At 27.9% G+C, this 26,142-nt stretch overlaps 1 long non-coding RNA gene across 1 annotated transcript; it reads left to right on the top strand.

Annotated features, from left to right (window-relative positions):
* The first annotated feature begins 23,587 nt into the window (after nucleotides 1–23,587).
* On the top strand, nucleotides 23,588–25,287 carry LOC136081052 (uncharacterized). The gene is made up of 4 exons (XR_010638845.1): nucleotides 23,588–23,793; nucleotides 24,441–24,585; nucleotides 24,889–24,942; nucleotides 25,028–25,287. It is a non-coding gene; the product is annotated as an uncharacterized LOC136081052 (long non-coding RNA).
* Nucleotides 25,288–26,142: the final 855 nt, after the last annotated feature.

A 26,142-nucleotide genomic window follows, 5' to 3' on the forward strand; every position in this document is an offset into this window, starting at 1 on the left:
TAGATTTATCAATTCTAAACCTTCTTTTCTACTTAAAATTATTTTCCTAATTTTTGTAATATTATTTTTTACTAAATAAATACAGTACAATCTCTATAATTCGAATTTAACGGGGAAAAAAAAGTTCGAATTAGAGATATTTTCGAATTATAGAAAGTTGACTTTTTTTCAAATATTCTTGCAAAGTAACGAATAGAAATGAAACAAACAATCAAATAGTGGTTATTAGGCCTAAATGCAATATATAGTATGTGATTTAAACTTTTACATTCTCAAAAAAAGTCAGTAATTGTATATTTTCTTTTTGAGGCTTTTAAATCCATTTCAATGACACAATTTATGTCTTTAAGAGCCTTCGTCAAATCATCTCCAAGGTTAGAATAAAGACAATAATTTTTGAGTACAGTGACAGCATGCGTCGCTTTGTTCAGACTTGGTTTTGCAGCATTGTCAGAAACACCAATGCATTCATCATCGGATTCCTCTTTAGTTTTAAAAGCATCATGCTCAGAAACTTCTGCAATTATGTCCTTATCTGATGATTTGTTGGCAAAGCAAACATCAAAATGTCTACTAACTCGTTGGTCGTGAGGTTAAAATCTGCATTGAACTTTGTTTTTAACAATTCGAGATCATCTCTTAAGTTTTCCATTACAGTCTTATCTACATCTAAGCCACAGAAAGGGTCGCTACCATCATTTACATGCTTTTCACCTGTTTCTAATGATATTCCTGATTTTTTGAAACAATTTACGAAGATTTGATCTGGAATAAAATTCCATGCTTTTGTTTGCATAAACATAGCAGTTTAGATAGAATGATGTTTAGATGAATAGATTTTCCAATTACAAACATTGAAAGTCTTTCTTCTTTAACTTTCTCCTTTAACAACTTGCGGATATCCCAGTCAAGCAAACTTTACTATGCTTGCCTTCTGTGCACTTTTCATTTTTTAAATGTAAACTTTTGTCTAGCAAACATTGGTAGAAAAGACCGAATTCATCGGCATTAAAAATATTTTCAAGTGGGTATCGAGAGAGAATTGTAGGTAGTGTGGTTTTGAGACATGAAGTGATCATCTGATCGTTAACAGACTTTGCCTCTCTAAAAATGGTTTTGAAAGATATACCATACCAACAAAAAAAAATTATAATTGCTTTGACGTAACTTATATGTGCGATACGTACGTTTGAATTTAACTTTGAGGTCTTCGCAAGTTTCCAGAATGTCTAATTCTGGAAAATATTTACTTTATTTTTTTAAAGCAATTAAAGAAAACGCTGAAGAATAATCATATATTGTAAAGTCATCAATTATAAAAATTGGAGATAATAAAATAAGATATTAATTTGCTTTTTCTTAAATCTGTCTAGCCATCCATCCGAAGCTTGAAAATATTCGAAGCTTAACTCTTTCGCAAAATATAAAGCTTTTTCTTTTACCAGCAAACCACTGATTGGGACATTATTCTCTCATTCGTTTGAACCATTCAAGTACAGCTTTGTTGACTTGATAATACGTATCAACTTTAACCCGTTTAGCCAAATTTCCTTGACAAAAAGCGTCAAAGATTTTATCTTTATTCTTTTTCCAGGTTGAAACAGTGTTTGGTGGAATATCAAAGATTTTCAAAACCTCTTTATTTGTTTTTCCTTTCTCCAATTCCAGTAGAGCTTCGTATTTCAGCTTTAAATTGTTTTCTTTATGCAGTCTTTTTGATGCCATGATTTTTTTTACAAAGAAAGAAATAAAGGAATGTTTTGATTTTTTTGTTTAACAAAAAAATCAAAGCATTCGAAATTTGAAAAAAGAGTTCGATGGTTAACGAGCTTTTTATACGAAAAATTTAAAAACTTCGATTTACGAGAGAATCTTACTGACAGGACTGAAAAATCCATTCGAATTGTAGAGGTTTTTGAATTATAGAGAATCGAATTATAGAAAGTTAAACAAAACAGTTTCTTAAGCGCATTTCACGGTGACTTTACGTTTAGTCGAGTTATAGAGGTTTTCGAATTAAGGAGATTCGAATTAAAAAGATTGTAGGGGAGACCGGGGCTAGTTGGCTCGGTTTTTTACTCTATGAGCTCTGTAGCCCTAACAGTACATTTTTTTAAAAATATTAAAGTGTAGTCTTAAAGAGTATAGATTAGGGTATCTTATAAAATTTGTATTCATTTATAAAAAAAAATTCTTGGGGCCTTTCCGGACCCTCAAAAAAAAAAAAAAAATTTGCGCCAACTTACCCCACCACGGGGTAAGTTGGCGCAAACTATAAAAATGATTATTAATGCACTATTAAGTGCAAAATTAATAGAAATTTTTTTAAAATTAATTTTTGCAACAATTTTATCCCAAAATTTTATATTACTTTTAGCTGGTACCAAATATTAGTCCGTATAGAAGCCAAACAGTAACCCACCTTTTATCTATGGAAAAAAAAACTAAACAAAATTTTTTTTAAATTTTTTTGTAAGAATAAATATTTTCAATATTGTTAAAAATAAAAAAAATAAAAAAAAATAATTTTATAAAAATAAATATTTTTTTCCATAGTAAATGCTATGAGCCAACTTACCCCGTGAAAAATTTGTCAACTTACCCCGAAAGCTTTTTTTTTAATAAACAGTCTATAGATACTGAAAAACGGCAGCTTTGAAAAAAAAGTCTGACTGGATATAGTAAACCAATTGTGACTGGAACTTTTACAATAATTTTTTTTTCATACGACTAAATATTTTCTTTGTAAAGTAAAAAGGAAGCGATGTTCTAAAAGTTACGTTTTTGTCCAAAAAACGCATAAATCTCAATATCTCCCATGCGCATGCGCGAATCCTGACAATACTACAGTGAATGATGAAATGGTTAATGAGGAAGTTTCTGAGTAATTTTTGTCACTTTCTGATGAAAGGCTCTAAAGATAAACGCAGTTCGTCAACTTACCCCTGCGGCCAACTAGCCCCGGTCTCCCCTACGGTATTTAATAAAAAACATTAAGTTTTTATAGCAGAGTTTTATAAAAATACTATTGCCATTATATTAGGCGGTAAAAAATAGTAAATAGTAATGATCCCTAATTCAAATTTGTTGGAAGTTATATGAATTCAATATTAGAAAAGTTTGTTTTATAAACTTACGAAAACTTGGTTCATAAAAATAAAAATCAACTCGGGTGTTTGTTTTATTGCGTAAGTTTAGCGAAACTCGTGTGCAACCCTAACTTTATAGCGTATTCAGCAAACTTTTTTTTTTTTTTACGTATGTTTGGCTTAAGTTTGGCGTAAGTTTAAAACTGTAAAATTCGTATTCACGAAACTTGCGCAGTTGTCTTTAAAAAATCTAAAATAAAAACATATTACTCTTTCACAACTTTCACAAACATTAGTTGAGCCGATGCCGTAAAATTAGGTTGTTTGTAGCTTAGTCACAGAGCTATTTTATACGTTGCAGTTACCAATCTCAGTTCCTTTTAGTTTTAAATAACCTCTTTTAAAGCCGATTTTACACGGCAAACAAACTTATCATAACTATTAATATTATTACTTTGAAAATTTATTGGAACACTATATTATTTTTCATTTCATAGATTATTTTAAGGTGTAGCCTTAGCCATAACGGCTATACCGTAGATCTGCGCCTGCATTACATAAGTGGTTTTAAAAATCATCATCTGTTCTTCAAAGTATTTGGCCCAGAACAATAAACTTATAGTTATAATTTAATTTTAAGTAAAGGCTGTTGATATGAATAACTTATTTCGCTTTGGTATTAAATCCAAGAGTATAACCAAATGAAGACCTCAGTGGAAAAACCGGCGTTGTCACATTTAAAAAGTATTGAGAAAGTATTTATTGCTCATTAATAAAAGTCTTTATTTAAAGCAAATGAAACTAAGCAATTTAAAAAAATTTATATTATAATTATTTTATTTAAAATTTATTCAAAACGAAACATTTTGTAATTTTTTATACACAAATTTTTTTCTCTTTGCTTTAAATAAAGACATTTATTATTGATCAACAAATACTTTCTCAATACTTTTTAAATGTGACAACGCCGGTTTTTCCACTGAGGTCTTCAAATAAATTAGCCACTATCCCAAAAATACACAAACTATTAAACTTATTTTCTGTTTTTTATAAAATCGTCTAAAAAAAGAAAGTGAAATTAATTATAAGATGATAAATAAAGCAGCCATTGACAGAAATGTATAAAAATTTCACATCTCTATATATTATTGTCGAACTTAATAGCGTTAGTAGTAGTGTTTGTGCTCATTCGAGCGTGTGTGACACAGAACAATTTGCAGCCATTGCAACCGAGGAGTGGCGAGAAAGTGTTGCAGCACTTTATTTTATAAGAATACGTGATCGAACTTGTATGCAAATATCTAACGTACGTAAACTTCGAATTAAGTAACGTTAAAACATACTGAAACATTTATCAAATTTTACAGTTTGATTTTCACTTAAAAATTGCATCCCAGTGAAAAAGCGCACATGGGATACGCGTGGATTTTTTCCACATGTAACCCATGTGGGGATTATTATTTTGTCCCATGTGGGTTTCATATGGTAAATCCCACATGGATTCCATATGGTAAATCCCATATGGGATACGCGTGGGTTTTTACCATATGTAACCCATATGGGGATTATTATTTTGTCCCATGTGGGTTTCATATGGTAAATCCCACATGGGTTTTATGTTGTAAATCCTACATGGGATAAAGGTGGAAAATACTACATGTTATAGATCTTAAATGCCACATATTTTAATCCAAATGGTATAAAAGTAATCAATACTAGACAAATGAAAGTCCGAATGCTTCTATGATAATTTTTAAAATGCTTTTAATTTAAAAATTACTTAAATAGTAATTTAAAATTAATCATCGAAGCTTTCAGAGAGGCTTAACTTAATCTGTATTTGCTACTTTATCCCATTTGGTATTCAAAATGTGTAGCATTTTTGATCTTTTACATATGATGTTTTCCACCTATAACCTATGTGGGATTTACCTTAAACTATTATGACGAAATTTTATAAAATTAAAAAACGTGTTGCAAAATGAATTTATTTAAAAATAAATGCTATTAATCAATACATCCAAAACGAATATTAAAAATATAATTTTTTCTTTTGCGATTCACACGCCGTTTTTTGTCAATTGAATTAATTAAATCGCTTCGGCTTGTATAATACCAAGTTTTTTAGTATCTTCTAACTTTCTTCAAACATTTTCTAAAAAAAAAAAATATAAATACAAATATATATAATTATATATATATATATATATATATATATATATATATATATATATATATATATATATAGAGAGAGAGAGAGAGAGAGAGAGAGAGAGAGAGAGAGAGAGAGCGAGAGAGAGACGGAGAGGTAGAGAGAGAGAGAGAGAGAGAGAGAGAGAGAGAGAGAGAGAGAGGTAGAGAGAGAGAGAGAGAGAGAGAGAGAGAGAGAGAGAGAGAGAGAGAGAGAGAGAGAGAGAGAGAAAGAGAGCAATTTTAATAAGGAACCTTATTAGTCGAGCAATTTTAATTATTAGCCAGTTTGAAGTCATTAATGACTACAATACTTCACAAATAATTATTTCATAATTTATTACTTACAATGACCAACGTATTATGCGTAATTGAACACATATTATGCGTAATGAGCTTGAACCCATGAGGAGAATCCTGAAAAAAAGTGATCAATAAGGATAAGTAGTTAAACAAAAAAACAAAAACAAAAATGTAAAAACCTACTTTTTCAATGATGTAGACTTCTATAATAACAGGCCTTGACATCGCGCAAAATGCCGTAAAAACTGAAGGCCGATTAAACTTTCACTTTTACTTATATTGATATATTTTTATATTAGGTAGGGTGTAATGGCAGTCTATGTTTTCTAATAATAATCTCTAGTAAAAACGGAAATATAAAAAGAAAACCAAAAAATTGTTAAAAGACAATCAATCATGCTTTTCGTATTTCAAATTTCATTAAGAATATTTATGTAATATTAAATAGTATCAATAACAAGCAAAACCATAACAAAGTATATATCTATATATTAGAAAGATAACTGTATTTTCAATTTTTTTTGCTAAAAATGGTAACAATGAAAATCACCAACAATAAAAAACACCAACAAAAGTTGATTCAAGCAAAAAAAAAGTTTTATCAATATATCTCAACAGGGTTAAAGTCCATATACTTGGCAACTTGTAGTCAATACACAAACAATCATATAAACTTCGTCGCATAGCAAAATACTCATATGCTCTACATATAATATCTGAAGTATATAAAACTTCACCAACATTAACTTTTCTCATAGCATTAAGGTGTTCGAATAGAATATTTGACAGAAGCGCACTTTCTTTATTTTTTAAAAATCTAACTGCTTCAAATAAAGCTGATTTTGTTTTCATTAACTTTAACTTGTATACAGCTAAAGATGAAATATTACAGGTTGTGCCATTATGGTTAGCTACAAATGAATAATCATTGAAAAGTACTAAAATAAATAATGGAACACCAAGTTTGTACATTTTTGATTGTATGTGTAAACTTTTTTTATTAAGCTGGAAAACAATAACATCGTTATTATCACTTAACAAAGATTGAATATCGTCGAATATAAGTTCAACCTCTTTTAGAAAATCATTTAACTCATCTGGTAAAATGCTTCGAAAACCGCTTGAAGTTACAGTTTTTATAACTTTACTTGCTGGTGTGACTAAACAACTAGGCGGAATATTCTAAAAACAGATGGTGGGTTTAAAGGTCGTTGCTTCCCATATTTGCTTTCAAAAGGTGCTTCATTTGGCCAATGCAGTTGACATAATGCTATATAGTCTGTAACAATAAAACCAGTTCTTGGGATAGCTTCACTACATCTTTTTCTCTCCTCTAGATTCTTCGGGAATTTATTAATTGATGTTTTTGTCGTAGTTGAGTATTGATATTTTTGTTGTAGTTGTAATTGATATTGTAGTTGTAGTTGAATAAATTGATATTTTTGTTGTAGTTGAGATAGTTCGACTTGCAAAGAGATACACAGTATTTTAAAGGCATTTTTAAGGCATTTTAATTATTGAAAAAAATTATCGTTAGTTTGACAATATTATTACCTTACAATATTAACGCCTTGAACCTTACAACGTTATCGTCTTGATGTTGGGCTATCTAATTTATAAACCAATCACATTTTAAAGAATTACTAAAAAAGCGCAAACACAAACTTTTGTCTAATGTTAAAAGATGAAAATGTAAACAAAGTATTAGGAATTGGTCTTCAGTTTAACAACTTTGTTGTGCGATGTCAAGGCCTTTTATTATAGAAGGCCGCGGTCACACATAATATAATATTCTGAAACTAATAAACAAACATCTAAATTTCTATAAGTAAATTTATTCTTTGATCATTGCCTTCATATCCTATCTTATTTTCATATCATAATCTATTATGGAATTATTTATATAACATATCACAACAATATTATTAAATTTGTGATGTTCAAATATCATATGAACATTCTCTAACATGTTCATATGATATTTGAATATAGTTCTTGAGTATATTATCTGCAAACAGTTGACTGATGCAAGTTCTAATGTTGTCAAAAACCAAGCATGCATGCATGGGACACTGCAGTGTCCCACAAAGAAATGCAGGTTTGAAAGTCAAATTTTGTTTTATTAAAAAAAAAAATTAAAATAGGGGGGAGATAGGGAGGTTTCTGTAACTTTTTTTAGGCTCCAAAACTTTTTACTTTATATATAATAAGATTCATAAAACTTAAGGGACTTACGAAGTACATTGAGGAACAAAAACAGGATATTTACAGAAACTTTTAAATTTTTAATCTGGAGTACCACAGTGTAATTGGGAATAAAGTCTCTGGGTCCAGTATTCAAAGTAATACGATCTAAAGTAATATATAAATTAAATAAAATGCTTTAAAATGCATGCAGTTATACATATAACTCCTGATAGTTAACTATATGTATAACTAGTTATACATAAAATTTATTACATAAACTTATTTTTTAAGGTTATGCTTGAACAAATTAGAACCAATTAATTAAAATTCAAGATTTAGTTCAAGTTCAAGTTATTTGTTTATTGTTTTTTCACTATTTTATATTTATTTGTTCAAATTTGTTAACTAGTACTAATTCTTACTACAGTAAGAATATTTATCATTGTTGAACCTGATTTTATTAGTAACTTAATTTTACTATCAACATATTTTGACAACATTCTTTACATTTTAAATGATGACAGCTTTACTTTTCTATTGATGTTAAATTTATTACGTTTCAATAACTCAGATTGAATTTAAACTGAATTATTGTAAGGGTTTGTTGTATATCAAATGGTGTTGTAAATAAAGCAAAAAGAATATATATATATATATATATATATATATATATATATATATATATATATATATATATATATATATATATATATATATATATATATATATATATGTATGTATATATATATATATATATATATATATATATATATATATAAATATATATATATATATAGTATTTAGGCTATGGGATCATCCATGAATGATACCAGTATATAGAGGGGCAGTGTGAGTTTAACAATAATTGACAATGGGGAGGTGATGTTGAGACCAAAATAATGTCAATTAAAAAATTGAATTAAAAAAAAAAGTAAAATATTTTATTTAAAAAAAAAGTAAAACAACTTATGCTAGCTATGAGCAGGTTTTAGAGGTATTTACACCAACAATGTGGTCTAAAAACTTCTTGCTTTTGTTGCTTAAAACTGTAGAGGATCATAGGAAAAACAATTTAAACTCAGAAATTAGCTTGCTTATCTGAAAGAACAATTTATGTTTTTTTTTTTACTATTAGTACTGTTGAGAATAAATGTATAATTGAACCCGAAAAAAATTGATGGTATATGCATTTTTTATATTATATTAACAATTCAGATATACCATCATAATACGATAACAAAAACTGAAATCATTTTCAATGGGAGATGGCAAAAAATTGACCGAGTTTGATAAAGCGTGAAGTTGTTCAATCGACCGGGTCATCATCTGACATCATTATGCATAGATGACCCTACGATTTAGGTAAAATAAGTAATCAATTTGCCATATTTCTCTTTAGAAAGTGTAAGAAAAAAGCATTGTTATGCTGAGAACCTACCTATTGAGCAAGCTTTGACCACCTATTTTATAAATTTGAGAGAAGCGGAAGTGCGAATCGCAAAAGAACTAATAACAATGCTCTAAATTGATTTTAACTTTGTAGACTAACATTAATATAGTATTTAGTAATAATAAATGAAGTTTACATGATTTTTATAATTTGTATTTATTTCCACTAATTATTAGTTGTCAGTCTCCATTTTATAAAATGAATTAAAAAACTATTTATTTATAGTACAATAATAATACATAAATACTAGTTTCCTAATGCTATTATCATCACAATGTTAATGGTATTCGTTTTAAAGTGAAATTTTGTATCAATTTTATTGTTTTAATGTTGTATTTATATATATATATATATATATATATATATATATATATATATATATATATATATATATATATATATATATATATATATATATATATATATGTATATATATATATATATATATATATATATATATATATACATATATATATATATATATATATGTATGTATGTATGTATGTATGTATGTATGTATGTATGTATGTATGTATGTATATATATATATATATATATATATATATATATATATTGTTCAAATTTATATATATATATGTATATATATATATATATATATATATATATATATATATATATATATATATATATATTATTTTTACTTTATTTACAACAACATTTGATATACAAACCCCTACAAAGCTTACAATAATTCAGTTAAAATTCAATCTGAGTTATTGAAACGTAATAAATTTAACATCAATAGAAAAGTAAAGCTGTCATCATTTAAAGTATAAAGGGTGTTGTCAAAATATGTTGATAGTAAAATTAAGTTACTAATAAAATCACATTCAACAATGATAAACATTCTTACTGTAGTAAAATATAGTACTAACTGATAAATTTGAACAAATAATTATAAAATTAACAAAAACAATGAATAAATAAGAACATTAACTTGAACTTTAACTAAATCTTGAATTTGAATTAATTGGTACTAATTTGTTCAAGCATAACCTTAAAAAATAAGTTTTTATAACAAATTATATGTATAACTTGTTATACATATAGTTAACTATCAGGAGTTATATGTATAACTATATGCATTTTAAAGCATATTATTTTATTTAAACATTACTTAGATCATATTACTTTGAAAACTGAACCCAGAGGCTTTATTCTCAATAACACTGTGTTACTCCAGTGTTATTGAGAATAAAGCCTCTGGATTTAGTTTTCTGTGGTTCTGTGGTACTGTGGTAGATGGGACACTGCAGTGTCCCATGCATGCAAGATTGGTTTTTGACAACATTTTGTTGTCAAAAACCAATCTTGCATTGGTTTTTGACAAATTATTTGCAAACAATTAACTGATTTGCATCAGTTAATTGTTTGCAAATAATTTACTCAAGATCTATATTCAAATAACTATTATATTATCCTAATAATACGTCTATTTGCACAAATCTTAATCTTATTTCTATAAAGAAAGATAAAAATTATTCGTGGTACTTACATACTTGCTTGCCATTCTCTTTATTAATATAAAATATTTTCACACAATATAAACGTAACGCAATGCAATGTTGATTTAAAATATTTTTTTTAGTTTCCAGCTTTTAAATTAATTCCCATGCAAATCCCACAGGAAACCCACGTGGGATTTCTTATGTGTGTAAATACCATATGGTTCCCACATGTAACCCAAGTGGGATTACCCACATGGGTTTAAGGTGACAAATTTCCATACGGATACCACATGGGAAAATCCGTCCCACATAAATCCCATCAATCCCACACGGAACCCACGCGGAACCCATGTGGGACGCGGTTTTATTTTTCACTGGGATTGCGTCAAACTCTCCTTAATTTTTTTTCATAATATATATATTCGTTAAAATTTCCTTAACCTTTTTTTTTTTTTGCCATATAAATTTATTATTCGTAAACTATAATATAAATACAAATAGCAGGGGCAAGAAGAAGAAATAATTGGTCTTATCACCAAACTCCTTAGTCTATACCGTAAATATAAGACAACAAAAATTAAATACGTAACACTATATAATATAAAACGTTTTTCAAAAGACTTAATAAATTAAAAATTATCAGTCCAAAAGTCCTACGTTAACTTTTTTTTTTTGTATTGATTAAGAAAAATTTAAAAAATAGAAAGGAAAAAAGAATTAGTATAAAGAAACTATATTACTCAAAAATATGCAAGTAAATACGCATAACCCTGAAGCTTTCCTTTTACATCAGCATATACCTTAAAATATGTGAATAATTCGTATAACCATAATTTTTTAAATATATTGGAGAAAAAAAAAGAAGAAGAAGAATTTAAGCATTAACAAGTGGCACAATCCTTTTTTAAGTTCGTCAAGCCCATAATGACAAACCTCTAATTGTTGGGTAAGTTTAACAGTAGCAATCATTAAAATTTCAGAAAAAGCCGATCGCTACGTCGTTCATCAGTAGATTTTGCTTCATTTTATTCATAAACTCTTTAAGCGTAGAAATTGTTTTAAGTTTATTAGTTAATATTTTATTCCATAATTTCGGCCCTCTAATAGAAACTGAAAATTCAGTCGCCGCAAAATAACTTTTGGGTTGAATATAACTGTTATTTGAAAATCAGGTTAGATATCTATTATGATTTATTTTGAATAATGGGTAAAACATTTTAGGAGATATATCTTTATTTATTTTGAACATAAATATAAGAATTTGATTGACAATTAATTGATAAACATTCATTATATTTGAATTAACAAATAATGCTTTGGAGTGTGTATAACGGCCCACATTGGAAATGATTCTGATTGCATGCTTTTGTTTATTAAATAGTTTTTTTATTTTACTTTTGTTTATACTGCACTAACCAATATTTGCATAATTAAGATGGCAATGAATGAACAAGAAATACAAAAGCTTTAAGCTAGTTGGATTTAAAAAAGGATTAGCTCTGCATAGCAGGCCTATGTTCCTTGAGATTGTATTTTCGAGATATCGTATGTGGTCTCTCCACGTCACATTTTCATCAAGGAGCACGCCGAGAAATTTTAAAGTGCTTTCTCTTTTTATGTCCTGGTTATCAATACAAAGTTTTGGAAGTTACAAAGGAGTTTTTTCTCAGTCATTTAAACGATGGAAAAAAGTATATTTTGTTTTGGTTACATTTAGAGATAATTTGTTTGCATTAAACCATTCAGTAAGATTTATTCTTTGCTTACTGGCTTAAATAGGCTAATAAATGTCACATGAGAAGCGTCCTTAATTACTCGTTTTTTAGTTTTTACTTTTTTAGAAGGTTGATTTAACGATTTTTGTGCATTTATAAAAGCAGGAAAATGATCAGATATATCTGCAATATATGTTTCAGTTTTCATCATTATGTGCATAAAATAGATTTGTGTCATCTACAAATAAAATTGTATCTAGTTCAGTGCAAGCTTTGCTTAAATCATTAATAAAAATGAGAAGTGAAGTGGTCCTAATATAGATCCCTGAGGAATCCCACATGTTCATTTTGGTTGTTTCACCTTCATTATAAGAAATGTATTGTTTTCTATTTGACAAACAGCTTTCAAACCACGCAATATTTATATGTTTAATACCATAGTTTTCTATTTTGTTAAAAAATGTAATGATTAACAGTGTCAAAAGCCTAACTGAGATCAATAAATACACCTTATGGTTTTTATTTTTATCAAATGATTTAAAGATATTATGAACAAGAGGAACAATAGCCTGATCAGTAGAGTGGCTCTTTTTAAACCCAAACTGCTTACTATTGAGAATGTTGTTTACATCTAAAAAATAATACAATCCTTTATACATAATGTGTTCTAATAACTTTGAAAAGCATGATAATATGGATATAGGCCTATAATTGGAGTCACTAGTCTTATCTCCTGATTTTAGTATAGGTAATAACCTTGCAACTTTATGTTAATCGGGAAAGATTCCTGGGTTTAAAGAGAGCATAAAAATATGCAAGAGCGGAATTTTTAAATAAAGCATCAATTAAATTACTACATTACTGCTTACATCATCAACTCCATTACCTTTATTTGGTTTAAGTAAGTACATGACATCAAGCAATTCTGTTTCTGTTAGCATGTTATTGTCCATTGTATTATTATAAGAGTTTTGGTATGATTTAAAGCAAGTTTTACTTTTATTTGTTTTTGATGCTAAACTTAGACCTGTGCTAACAAATGCATGAGTAAACGAATTAGCAATTATTGCGTTGTTAATAATTTTACAGTCATTAATAATTAGTTTTTTTTGGTAAACATGTACAATTCATATCTTATTTACCTATAACCTCTTTTATTATGTTCCAAGTTTTTTTTGTATTTATTTTTGTATTTTAGATATTGGCTACCAGAGCAATTCCACAACAGTTTCACAAAAAATGAAAAAATTAAATCAATCCATTATACATAGTACTATACATCAGTAAACGCCCTCCTTCTCCTTTTTCAGAAAATATATAGGTCGTTTGAATATACCTCTATCAAAAAAAACTATATTGGCTAAAACAGAAGGTAAAAATAGGCATTTTTGCGATAATTTAAATCATTTCTAATCGCCAAAGTTCAATTGAACCAATAGAAAATTTAAAAACTGTCTTGCTCATTACAATCAGGTTTTTAGCTGCACTAATAATTGCTACTAATGATAAAAACATACTTATTGCCAGACGAATTTAGAAAACCATTTATTTTAATCAAATGTTTATTACCACTATTGTAACGCTACGACAAGTCACACTGTGACAAGTAGAGTACCAAAAGTTTTATTTCTAAGAAAACCAGTAAAACTTAGAATTTCAAAATTCCAGCGCAATGAAAACTTTATCTAGTACATCTAAAAAAGTACTAACATGTTTAAAAAAATAATTAGCTCAAGTTATTCTTAGAATCTTTTTATGGCACGCCGTGACAATTTTTTAACAAAATTTTAAACAATATTTAAAACTGCTAAACTAAAACCACAATTGAGTTTTTATCAAATTTAATGAGCCAGATTATTGTGCAGCGAAGTTCCTTTAACGTTTTCTACAAAGATTACGAAATATAGATATGTTTTGCATAGGCAACATTTGGAGGATAAATGCTCAGTTATCCTTGAGGCTCTCTAAAAGATAGTTGTAACTCCATTGAGTCTTAGATGTAATACGTCCATCTCCATAACTACTGTGTTGCTTATTTTTAATCTTTCAAAGGTTTAACATGTCTCTTACCGATGCTGAACGTCAAAAGAAGTATCGTGAAAAGCAGTTACAAAAATTTGGCGAAAAAGAATTTAAAGAAAAAGAATCAAAAAGGAGAAAAGAAAGACGACTTGCTCATTTGGAAGTCAACGAAAAAGAAAGAGCAGAATCAAAATCTGTAGCTGTTACTTCACCCTGTTACATGCCTGCAAGCATTCTTGGAAAAGCTGTTAAGAGAGCCGAATCAGCACTACCAAAATCACCCAGAAAGACTGCTAAAGTTGTACAAAAACTTTTAAAAGAAATGAATGAAACCCCTAGTCCAGAAAAATTGAGTTAAAATGCATTAGAAGCTTTAACTGTAAAATTGGTAAAAACTAGTATAAAATGAATTCTTGATTTTTACCAGCGTGACAATATATCCCGTCAAGCACCCGGTAAAAGAGACATCATTGTGGTTAGATTAAAGAACAAGAAAAAAACTGCAAAAACGTCATTTGTGTATGAATGCTAATGAAGCTTATGCTGTTTTTAAAGGTGCTTATCCTAAAGTATCAGTTGGAAAATCAAAGTTTGCTAGTTTACGCCCACCACATTTTGTCTAGCTTTAGCTGTCTAGCCTGTGCTTTTGTCTAGTTCAATGTCAAGAAACGTTTGTTGTTGTCAATGACATCAAAATACAATTATTATCCTTGAAGTCCTGCACAAATTTTTTATTGTATTGGCATGAATTTTCTTTAAGGATTGTACGTGATATTGAATAAGACATTTTTTATAATAATGTGTGTAGAACATGCAAAGATGCTGCAAAGTTTTTCATAATCTATATGTTTTGAATGAAATTGACAAGAATAAATGCATTGCATGGTATCATAAAAAATATATTAAAAAGATTGAAAAAAAGGGAAGAGTTGATGATCTTTACAGCACCTTTTCAAAATCTTTACCTTCATTTCTTCGGCATTTTTCTTTTTAACAGAAACAATCAACGACATATCGTGATCATAAGATCTAACTTCAAAGAAATCCAGACACAGCCGTCCTTCAAGTAGCTTTTAATGAAAATTTTTCAACTTTGTGGCAAGATGAAGTGCAGTAAGCACATTGATACAAGAAGCAAGTTACTATGTTTACTTCTGTTTTTTGGTACCAAAATTAATGCTCGTCATCTTTCATAGTTTCAGATGATTTAAACTTCAATTTAAGTATATGATAAAATTTATCGTAAGCTTTATTAAAGCTTTTCGTTTTAAAAACAGATTCCCAGTTTGTTGTTGACAAAAGGCTAATAAATGTCACAAGAAAAGCGTCCTTAATTACTCCTTTTTTAGTTTGTACTTTTTTAGAAAGTTGATTTAACGATTTTTGTGCTGTTATAAAAACCAGATAATGAACAGATATATCTGCAATATATGTTTCAGTTATAATTTTTATGTTTTTTAAATTATTAATTATAATTTGATTAATTAAAGTAGTAGTATTTTTTTTAATTCGAGTAAGTTTATTTATAGTTGGAATAAATGTATTTTGAAATACAATATTGAAAAAAGTTTTGACGGTTTTGTTTTTGTTGTATTCAAGTAAATCTAAATTCAGATCGCCTACGAAGTCAACGCATTTGCCACATAATTCTTCACTTATAATTAGGCTTATAATTTGTTTGTTTAATGATTTTTTATTACCAGAAGGTCTGTTTATGACGCGTACAACAGCGTTCTTGCAAGTTTTGTTTACAACTTCAATTGATAATAATTCAAAATCATGCGTAACAGCGAAATAACTTTTGCATAGTTTGAAATCTAAGGAGTAGTGGATAAAAATGCACAATCCTCCACCTGTTTTTTCAGAGTCTCTAATTTGATAAAAAACATTATAATTATTAAGTTGAAAATTAGAATTAATTCTAATTTTCTTTTCGCGTTTGGTTTTTCCCGGAAGCAAATGTTGAATTTTCGATAAAAAAAAAAGTTTTCGAATCTTTTTTCTTGTTTTGGTAGGTTTAAAATAATTTTAACTAATAAATTTTGCATCGAAGCGATTTTGTCACTGCGAAATTGTAAAATTTGCTTCGAAATAATGTTTTGATTTCGAAATTCTGAAAATAGTACCAATACAATTTTTCACTTTCGAAATTTTAAAATTTGTTTTGAAATATTTTTGCAATTTCGAAATTCTGAAAAAAATACCGAAACAATTTTCGAAGTTCTAAAATTTGCTGCGAAATATTTTTGCGATTTCAAAATTCTAAAAATAACACCGAAACAATTTTTCACTTTCAAAATTCTAAAATTTGCTCCGAAATATTTTAGTGATTTCGAAATTCTGGAAATAATATTGAAACGATATTTTACTTTCAAAATTCTAAAATTTGCTTCGAAATATTTTTTCAATGATTAGAACCCCCAACGGTTCTTTTGCAAAGATTAGAACCCTCAGGATAAGATAGGGGGTTGATATTTTGTGACATTTTATGGAAAAGGGAGGAAGAGGATCTGAAAAGTTTTTGGCGTGACATAATTTGCAAATGGCCCTTTACATCTACACGGTGAAATGTTTTATATAAAATATTAGCTCTCTCAAAGTGAATAAAACCTACCTATAGCATAAGCTACTTAAGTGTTTTTGTTTACAGTTTAAAATGTAAGTTTTGAACGTATAATTTTTTAAATTTTTACTTATTCTCTTATTTAAGTTTTTGCTTATTAATTGTTGAATGAGATGCTTAAACACACTTTCATTTAATATTGAATAAAAACAAATTTGAACTTTTAATTCAAAATAAAATTCAAAACTGTATATGGCTTAATTATATTTAAACTAGTGTTGTTACAACTATTAAAACATTCGACTGTCAACTAAATCGACTATATATTTTCAAAAGTCAACCAAAGTCAACTTTTGAACATATATTGAAATTTTTGAAATTATGTTTTGAAATTATAGTTTGAACGACTTACACTTTTTTGAAGTTTACTAAAAGTCGATTTAGTCAAAATGTGAGGGGGAGGGGGTAAGTAATAAAAGAAATCAAGTAATTTATGTTTGTTTTATATATTTTTAATTATATAACTTAAATATTATTGAAAAAAAAAACAATATGAACGCCACGCAGGATAAATTTTGCTAGGTCCGAATGATTTAATATTGTTAAAAAGTCCTTTTGATTTCTTGATAAATATAAAACAAATATAAGTCTAAAGTAGTAAAATAAAAGTAAATATAAGTTTTAAAATAAACTATTTAGACATGAAGAGTCTTACAATTTCATTAACTTTAGAGCTCTAGTTAAAGAACGGAACGGATCGGAACTGTATATCGGATCGATATTGTATGAAAATCTTTTTAATAATCACATGCAAAGACTGCTAAAAAAAAAAACACAAAACTATAAAGTTTTTTAATAAATTAATTATTGTCATATGTTTTGAAGTTGTTTAATAATGCAGGGCCGTCATGAAAAATCTTTGGACCTTAAAAATGCAAATGCCAAAAATCATGTGGAAAAACCTTTTTTGGCGAGCTCTTGTTAAGTGATCAGTCGTAAACCCAGAAAAACAGAACTTAAATAACAACATTTTGGATTTAAATTAATTGGGTTATCGAAAAAAGAAATTTGTAGTTTTGATTATTTATTATTTATAAAAATACTAAAGAAATGAAAAAATAAAATAAATAAAATGTTAATTTAGCAAAACTAGAGAAATAGTTTTCAAAAATAGCGTAAGATAAAAATAATATTATTTTTACAAACACAAACCCAATGAATCTTTCCCAACCTCTATTCAGGCCTGGTTGTTTGTATATTATTTTTTAGATACTATGTCACAACTAAGATTCGGCAAGTTACTTAATGTTAACATAACAAATTGTTAACTTTGGCGAAACTTAATTCTAGTTACCATACATAATTACCGGAAGACGTTGTGAAGCTACTTTCAGTGTATTATAAGTTACTCATGAGTACTTTTAGTTGTTCTCAAGTGACTTCAGATACCGGTACCGGTAACTAAAAGTAATTTTTTTTGAAGTTGCTGAAATCCTTAAACCCTAAATAGAACTTTAACAGAGTAAACAAAAAACTTAGTGCTGGGTTAGGAGAGAGGTCGTCGGGATAGAGGAAGATACTATGTTTTATTTTTTTTAATTTAATATGAAAGGAAGGGGGGAAATATTTTATTCCGCCTCTAAAAAAACTATATTCTATTCAACAGTCATATTTGCTTTTGTTAACAAAATAAAAATAAATATATTTATAATGTTCAATCAAATAAAAAACTTAGTGCTGGATTAGGAGAGAGGTCGTCGGGATGGAGGAAGATACTATGTTTTATTTTTTAATTTAATATGAAAGGAAGGGGGGAAAATATTTTATTCCGGCTCTAAAAAAATTATATTCTATTCAACAGTCATATTTGCTTTTGTTAACAAAATAAAATTAAATATATTTATAATGTTCAATCAAATAAAAAGATATCAGAAATACATGAATTTCTAATATCTTTTTATTTGATTGAACATTATAAATATTTTGAATTTTATTTTGTTAACAAAAGCAAATATGACTATAATTCGCCTAAATCGACCTTTTGTCGAATAGTAGATAATCCAAAGTTGATTAGATCCACTATTAAATTTTTCAAAGTCAAATAATTTCGACTAGTAGACTTTTAGTCAATTTAGTCAAAGTCGATGGTAACACAAGTTTAAACACTTTTTAATTTCAAATTTGCATAACGTAAGTTTAAACCTAAGATTTAGTTTTTACATAAAAGTTCGTGCGCTTTTCCTAAATGATATAGTTACGATGTTTAAAAGTTATTATGTGCAATTCCCTAAGGGCCTCTAACGCAAGTATATGAAATTATTGTTGCAACGTAAACGGCTAATTACTCTCTAGTGGTCATTTAGATAAGATTTACAACGATTTCAAACAATTATATTTATACCTTAGCAATCTTTTTGTTATTATAATCTCCTTAATCGCTTGGTAACCTATATGAAGTAATATGTGTTACACATTTACTAATAACATAAGATACTAATTTATTAATATTTGTTGTATGCGTACAAGTAATAAACTACTTGCTTTTTAGTTTTAATAAACATGTCAAAAACAAATAAATCCGTTATTAAGAATGATATAAGAAAACGAAGCTTCGTTTGGACATATTTCAAAAAAGACCAAAAGAATCAAACAAAATGCAGCATATGCTATAAGATTCTACCTTACAACAGTTCGACCAGTTCAATGCAATCCCATTTATCAATTGATCATTGCATTAATTCAAATATCTAAAAAATCAACAACTTAACTCAAGGATGACGATATATCCAATATTGAGAGTGGTAATGAAAATAGTTTTGAAGAGACTGGTCATAAAAAATTACACAAGTATTTTGTGAACTTTTTTGTTGGAACTGATTAGCCAATTTCGATAATACGTCATTCAGATTTTGTAAACTTAGTTAGTGAGTTAAACAAAAGCTACAAAATGCCAGGCATTAATACGGTGAGCAAGAAATTAATTCCGTCAATTACGGACAATCTAAGATCAATTTTAATGCTAGAATTGAAGGAATGTCATTTTATTACAATTACTTGTGATGTTTGGTCATCATTGAGTAAAAGCAGCTATCTCGGTGTGACTTGTCATTTTATTGACAAAAAAATGATTCTGGCTGACCAAAACCTGGATCTTAGTTTTATGTCTGAAGTGAAAACAGCTGAATATTTATTTAATACGTTAAACAAAATCTTCAGTAAATGGTCAATCAGTAATAAGATTTTTGCACTAGTTACTGACTCAGGTGCGAACATTTTCTCTGCAGTAAACAAATTCGATGATAATGTTCTTAAGATTTCATGCGCTGGTCATCGTTTGAATCTTGAGGTTAACGATCTTCTAAACACGAGAGATATAAAAGTGAAAAAATTAAAAAATGGTTTAAAGCGTTACGAAGTAAAAGATTACGACGGTAATGGAAAATGAGTTAATAAAGAAATTACGGAAAGTGAAGTTAAAGAAATTGAAAAAGTTAATGAAGGCAAATTGGAAATTGTCAAGGTAATTTCATCCTGTAGGCACATTGTTGGTTCGTTTAAGCATTTGGAGATGTTACAAAAAAAGTTAAGAGAAGTTTAAGAAACGCATCGATATGAAACAAAAATAAAGTTAGTACAGGATATAGCTATAGGATAAAGCTTTTTTTTTTTTTTTTTTTTTTAGGTGCCCCAAGAAGTCCTTACGGTCTTGTCACAGAACACCGCGGAAGTGCATTTAACCAGGAAGTTCACGCCTCCTTCCTTACCGTGACGCCAAAGCTTATCCAGAGCTCGTTTCGAACCTGGATCTCCTGCTTATAAAGCAAGCGCTCTAACCACTGCGCCACGGCCGCATAATGTGTGATTTAGCATATAGATAGCATATGTGATTTGCTACAACCAATTAAAGAGTTAACAAAACTTTTTAGTGGAAAGAAATATGTTACAGTAACATTTCCGTTTCCAACATTGTATTCTCTGCTAAATGGAATACTTGAATTTCAACCCATTTTTACAGAACTAGTTAAGACTCTTCAAAAAGAGTTATTAAGGTCTCTAAATGGGCATTTTAAATACATATTTGCTAACGACTTTTTCTTAGCAGCTACTTTTCTTGATTTCAAATTTTATAAATTTGAGTTTATCAAAAGTGATATCGATAGATATGAATGTATTACAAAGGCAAAAATGTTTATAAACACATTTTATGAAATGCATCTGAAAGAATCCGAAGAAATCGATTTAACAATTGAAACAAATTGTTTAAATAACACTTTAAACTCATTAACTGACAATATCATAAAAACATTTCAGCAATCGTCAACGCCACCGTTTGCAAATACTACTACTTTCGTTAACAACAAAAGACGAAAGCCAATCAACTTAATTGAACTTGTAACAGATAAATCATGTTGTCATTTAATTGAAGACAATAATAAACTTGAAAAAGAAATAAACGATTACATTATGCAATACTTTCAGAGCTACGAAAATAGTGTCATCAAATTTTTCCAAGCCTATCAAAAATTGTTCCCGGTTTTGACACAAATTGCATGGGTAATATTTTTAGTTCCAGCGACATCGGTGCGATCAGAATGTTTATTTAATTCAACCGTTTTAATAGATACGGAGCTACGGAACCGGCCCAGTAGGCACGCAACGTTTTATTCACGTTTCAATCACGTGTATTTTAGATGACTTCGTCCAGGTTACTATTTTACGTGAAAGTTACGTGAAATTTACGTGCCAAAATATCGCGTCTAACGGAACTTTTTTTATTTTTAATAAAAACCTGTGATAAGAAATATGAAATTTTATTTTTTATTATACTATTAATTTTTTTATAGTATAGTTTTTGTGTTCATTATAATAGTTATAATTATTTTACTTTTATGATGATATAATTAATTTTTATTGTAGTTTAATCATAATTAAAAAAAAATATATTGGTCTATATAATATCTTATAACGCGATGCATTTAAAACAAAACTAAACAGTCCAATATATTTTAAGTTGTAATATCTAATATCCAAATTGCATCAAATTAAGTTAAATAAATTAGTACCAAGCGTCCCTATTTGCCACACAAATAAGATTAAACTCAAATACAAGGTATGCTTTTTTTCTACTTTATGATATAATATTTTAGACTGGCGAATTTGTCCATTTTGCTTACTTAATTTAGTGCAAAATAAGTTATGTTATAACGAATTTAATATCAAACTAAGTAAGCTACATGGACAAATTATAAGTTCTAGCAGAACTTATTCTTAATTCTTGAGCAATAATAATGTCTGTAGAACTTCTGCATACATTATTGCTCAAGAGTCGATTAGATAAAAACCAAAAATAGATTTTCTTCTATTATTTGGTTTTTATCAACAAGGTTAAAGAATTTATCCAAGATAATATCAATAAACAAATGTGTTATGTTATTTATTATTGATATATGTATATATTATTATTACATACTTTATCTTTTTGTAATATATGACATCTTGATCTTGTGCTTTACTTGTTAAAAAAGGTTAATACTTATTTATTTCATTTTTTTATATTATTTAAATATTATATGATTAATATATATATTTGAATTATATTTATGAAATTATTATTGTATATATTATATGACATTTATTGCTATTGTTATTATGTACAATATAAAACAGGTTATTAACGCGGATTTGTTCAATGTTTTCCCCACAAAAAGATGATTATAATGCTATTGTATTTGAAACTGCATTATATTTATCTTAAATGTTGACAACCTTCCAATATGTAAAGCAAGTTTCTCTCAAATATAGCATTACTTTTTTAAAAATTGTTTCATGATTTAGATCAAAGAAATAGCAACACCAGAAAATCTTGTTGCCGAAACAGTTGGCGACTCACCGTGTAAGACTTGTGTTAAAAGTATGCGATTTAAGATAATTATTTAATAATTATGTTATTATTTAAGTTTTTATTTGTTTCTTTTTAGCTAAATTTGGTGTCGCTAGCTATTATTGGAGAAAATATCGACTTATTCATTAGATAAAGTTTGATGCATGCTCTTACCCGGTTTCCTTCTTCACATTTCAATCATGTATATTTTAGGTGACCTCGTCCAGGTTACAACTTTACTTGATTGAAGCATGAAAGTTACGTTGCCAAAATATTGTGTATTTTGGATCTTTTTTTATTCTTAATAAAAACCTATGATTAGAAACTTGGAAAGATATTCTTTATTTTATTTACTATTTTTTTATAATTGAGTTTCAGGGATTATTTTTTTGGGATATTCCCGGAATACCGGATATTTTTCTGAAATTTATCTTTTTCCAAATATCCGAAAAGTTTTCCATACATGCAAGTTAAAGTATATATTATTGTCATCAATTTGGCTGAATGCAAAATTAAGGGAAAAATTAGGGGGAAAATATTCTGAATTTTTTCAGGATATTTTCCGCAAACAATTTTCAAAATTTTTTAAATATAATGATTAGATGAAATATGTAGTTTATATATTCGTTATTGCAATTACTTTTTATTATACTTTTATAATAATATAATTATTTTGCATTGTAGTTTTATAATAATAAAAAAAGTATCAGGGTATAAGATTTCTTATAACATTGCAATGCATTTTTGACAAAAATGAAATGTCACATATATAATATTTTATCTAAACATATTATATTATTTTATATCTAAGTTTTATCAATTTAGGTTTAATAAATATATTACAAAGCTTAGTTCAAAATCGTGTAACGTTATGGCAGATAATTCTCATATTGCAACATGCAAAAGATCAAACCCTAATACAAGGTATACTTTTTTTTTCTACCCTATTATATAATATTTTAGACTGTCAAATTTGTCGATGTAATTAATTTAATAATAAATAATTTATTATAACTTATTTAGTATTAAATTTATTAAACTACATGACAAATGATAAGTTCTGTATAAAATATTGACTAGGAAGATCCAATGGTATTGTTATGTTATTGCCTAGGAATATCATTCTGTAGTAAGACACAATAACCTTTTAACTTTCAAAGTTTGAGAAAATTCACTTTTCCCTCTCTTCGTCTTTTTTTGTGATCGCACCCTGTAGCAAGAATTTAATTTAGTTCATATCTTGTTGGAGAATGCAACTTGATTCTGAGTTGAATTTTCAGCACTCGGTATTTATTGGTGACCTAATTTGACAATACTTTATTTACATACTTTTAGTTTTATACTTAATATATTATATATAATTAGGGGTAGATGAGGCTCCTTAGCCGTGGTGAATGTTTCCACAGCAAAAGGAGCCTCAAGATGAAAATCTCACCATGGGTAGGAAAATCATGATATAAAATCCCCACTATAATGTTGTGTGGTTATGTGGTAACTATTACATTTTTAAAAATTGTTATAATTTTTCTGTGTGCATTCTAAAATTACATTTAATGTTCAAAACTTTATAGATTACTCATTTAAAGCAACTTCGTGGGCTGTCACCTTTGCATCTAGTGAGTTAATGTATGAACAAGTTAAGGCAGAAACAAGTGCAAATATAAGAAGATGGAAAACAAAGAAAACAAATTATTTAATCAGATGTTATCACATAAGGTGAGTACAGATCTTTTTCTAATCACGCACATCAGTTATTAACTTTATATATAGATATATATTTATCTATAGACAGATATTAGATATAGATATATATAGATAAACAATATTTTTTTAGACTTGTATTAATTATTTTGTACTTCTTTTTTTTATTTATCTGTCGACTTTTTTGTTATGTCTTTTTTGATTAAATCCTTATTTATTTTTTAGCAATAAGAGTATAAAATTAGAAGGCAAATGACTTTTTTTATTTTTCCTACATTGTATGTAGTATTGTTTTCTTAAAATTATTTAATGATTTAGATAAAAGAAAACAGCTAGAAAATCTTGTTGCCAAAATGGTTGGCAACTTACCAAGTAAGATTTGTTTTAAAAGTTTGTGATTTAAGATAATTATTAAATAATCATATTATTACTTAAGATTTTATTCGTTTCTTTTCAGCTAAATCTGATTCATTAGATAAAGTTTGATGCGTACTCTTATAGGAGAAAATATCGACTGATTTGTTAGATTATGTTTGAAGCGTGCTTTTATGGGAGAATGTATCAACTGGTTCGTTAGATTAAGTTTGAAGTGCGCTCTTTGTGGATCGAAGCGTGCTCTTCGTAAGTTGCAGATCTATGACTTTGTACTCATTACTTATTGGATATAAGGAGGATATTTTAACAAAAGTGCAGCTTTTATTACAAATTCAAAATGTTTGTGTCAAGAACTAATATACTGACTAATAAAACCATGTAATTTAATACGTATTAAATATTTCCTCGACGATGAGTTTTTTTTCTTTACACGAATCCAAACACTTCGTTTTTATAAAGCATAGTTATTACTTAAATATTACGTGCCAAAATTAACGTAAAAAGCACGTCTTTTAGACAGTTCATGGGAACCAAAAAGTCACCTAAATATCACGTGCCAAAAGTAACGCGAAAAACACGTCCATAAATCACGTGAATTGGTCATTTCATGGGGACTAAAAAGTCACCTAAATGTCACGTGCCAAAATAACGTGAAATTCACGTTTTTGTCACGTCGCTGTGCCTACTGGGGGCTAGCGCCGAGCTTATTGAAGCAGTTTTTATTAAAGAAATCAAATAATGAAAAACAGTTAGTTTTTATTAAAGAAATCAAATAATGAAAAACATTTCTTTATCAAATAATGTTAAAAGAGTTCGAGTTAAACTGAAATTTGTTTCACTTATAATTCTTAGTAACTTAAAATACTCGTAATCTTTTTTGTTTGTCTGATGAGTATTTTTACAAACAGCTTAATTAATGATAAGTTGTTTCTTTTCCAGTCCTTAATTCCTTTTTCTGTCTGGGAAAAACACCAGTATTCAATCATTGAGCTGCCACCAGGTTAGGCGCTAGTAGGTGTCACGTGGTGGAGTGCTATTAAAATTTTCCCGGAGTAAAAAATAAGGTCCTTGTTTTTTGAAATTCGACGACTGACTGGTCTAAAAGGTCTACATTTGCTGGCTTATTTTAAGGGTAAATTTTTTCGACTAAATGCATAAAAATGCATTGAGGAGGGAAGGGATATGATTAATTTTAAA

The sequence above is a fragment of the Hydra vulgaris genome, chromosome 06 (genome assembly GCF_038396675.1).
Source record: "Hydra vulgaris chromosome 06, alternate assembly HydraT2T_AEP".
Taxonomy (NCBI): Eukaryota; Metazoa; Cnidaria; class Hydrozoa; order Anthoathecata; family Hydridae; genus Hydra; species Hydra vulgaris.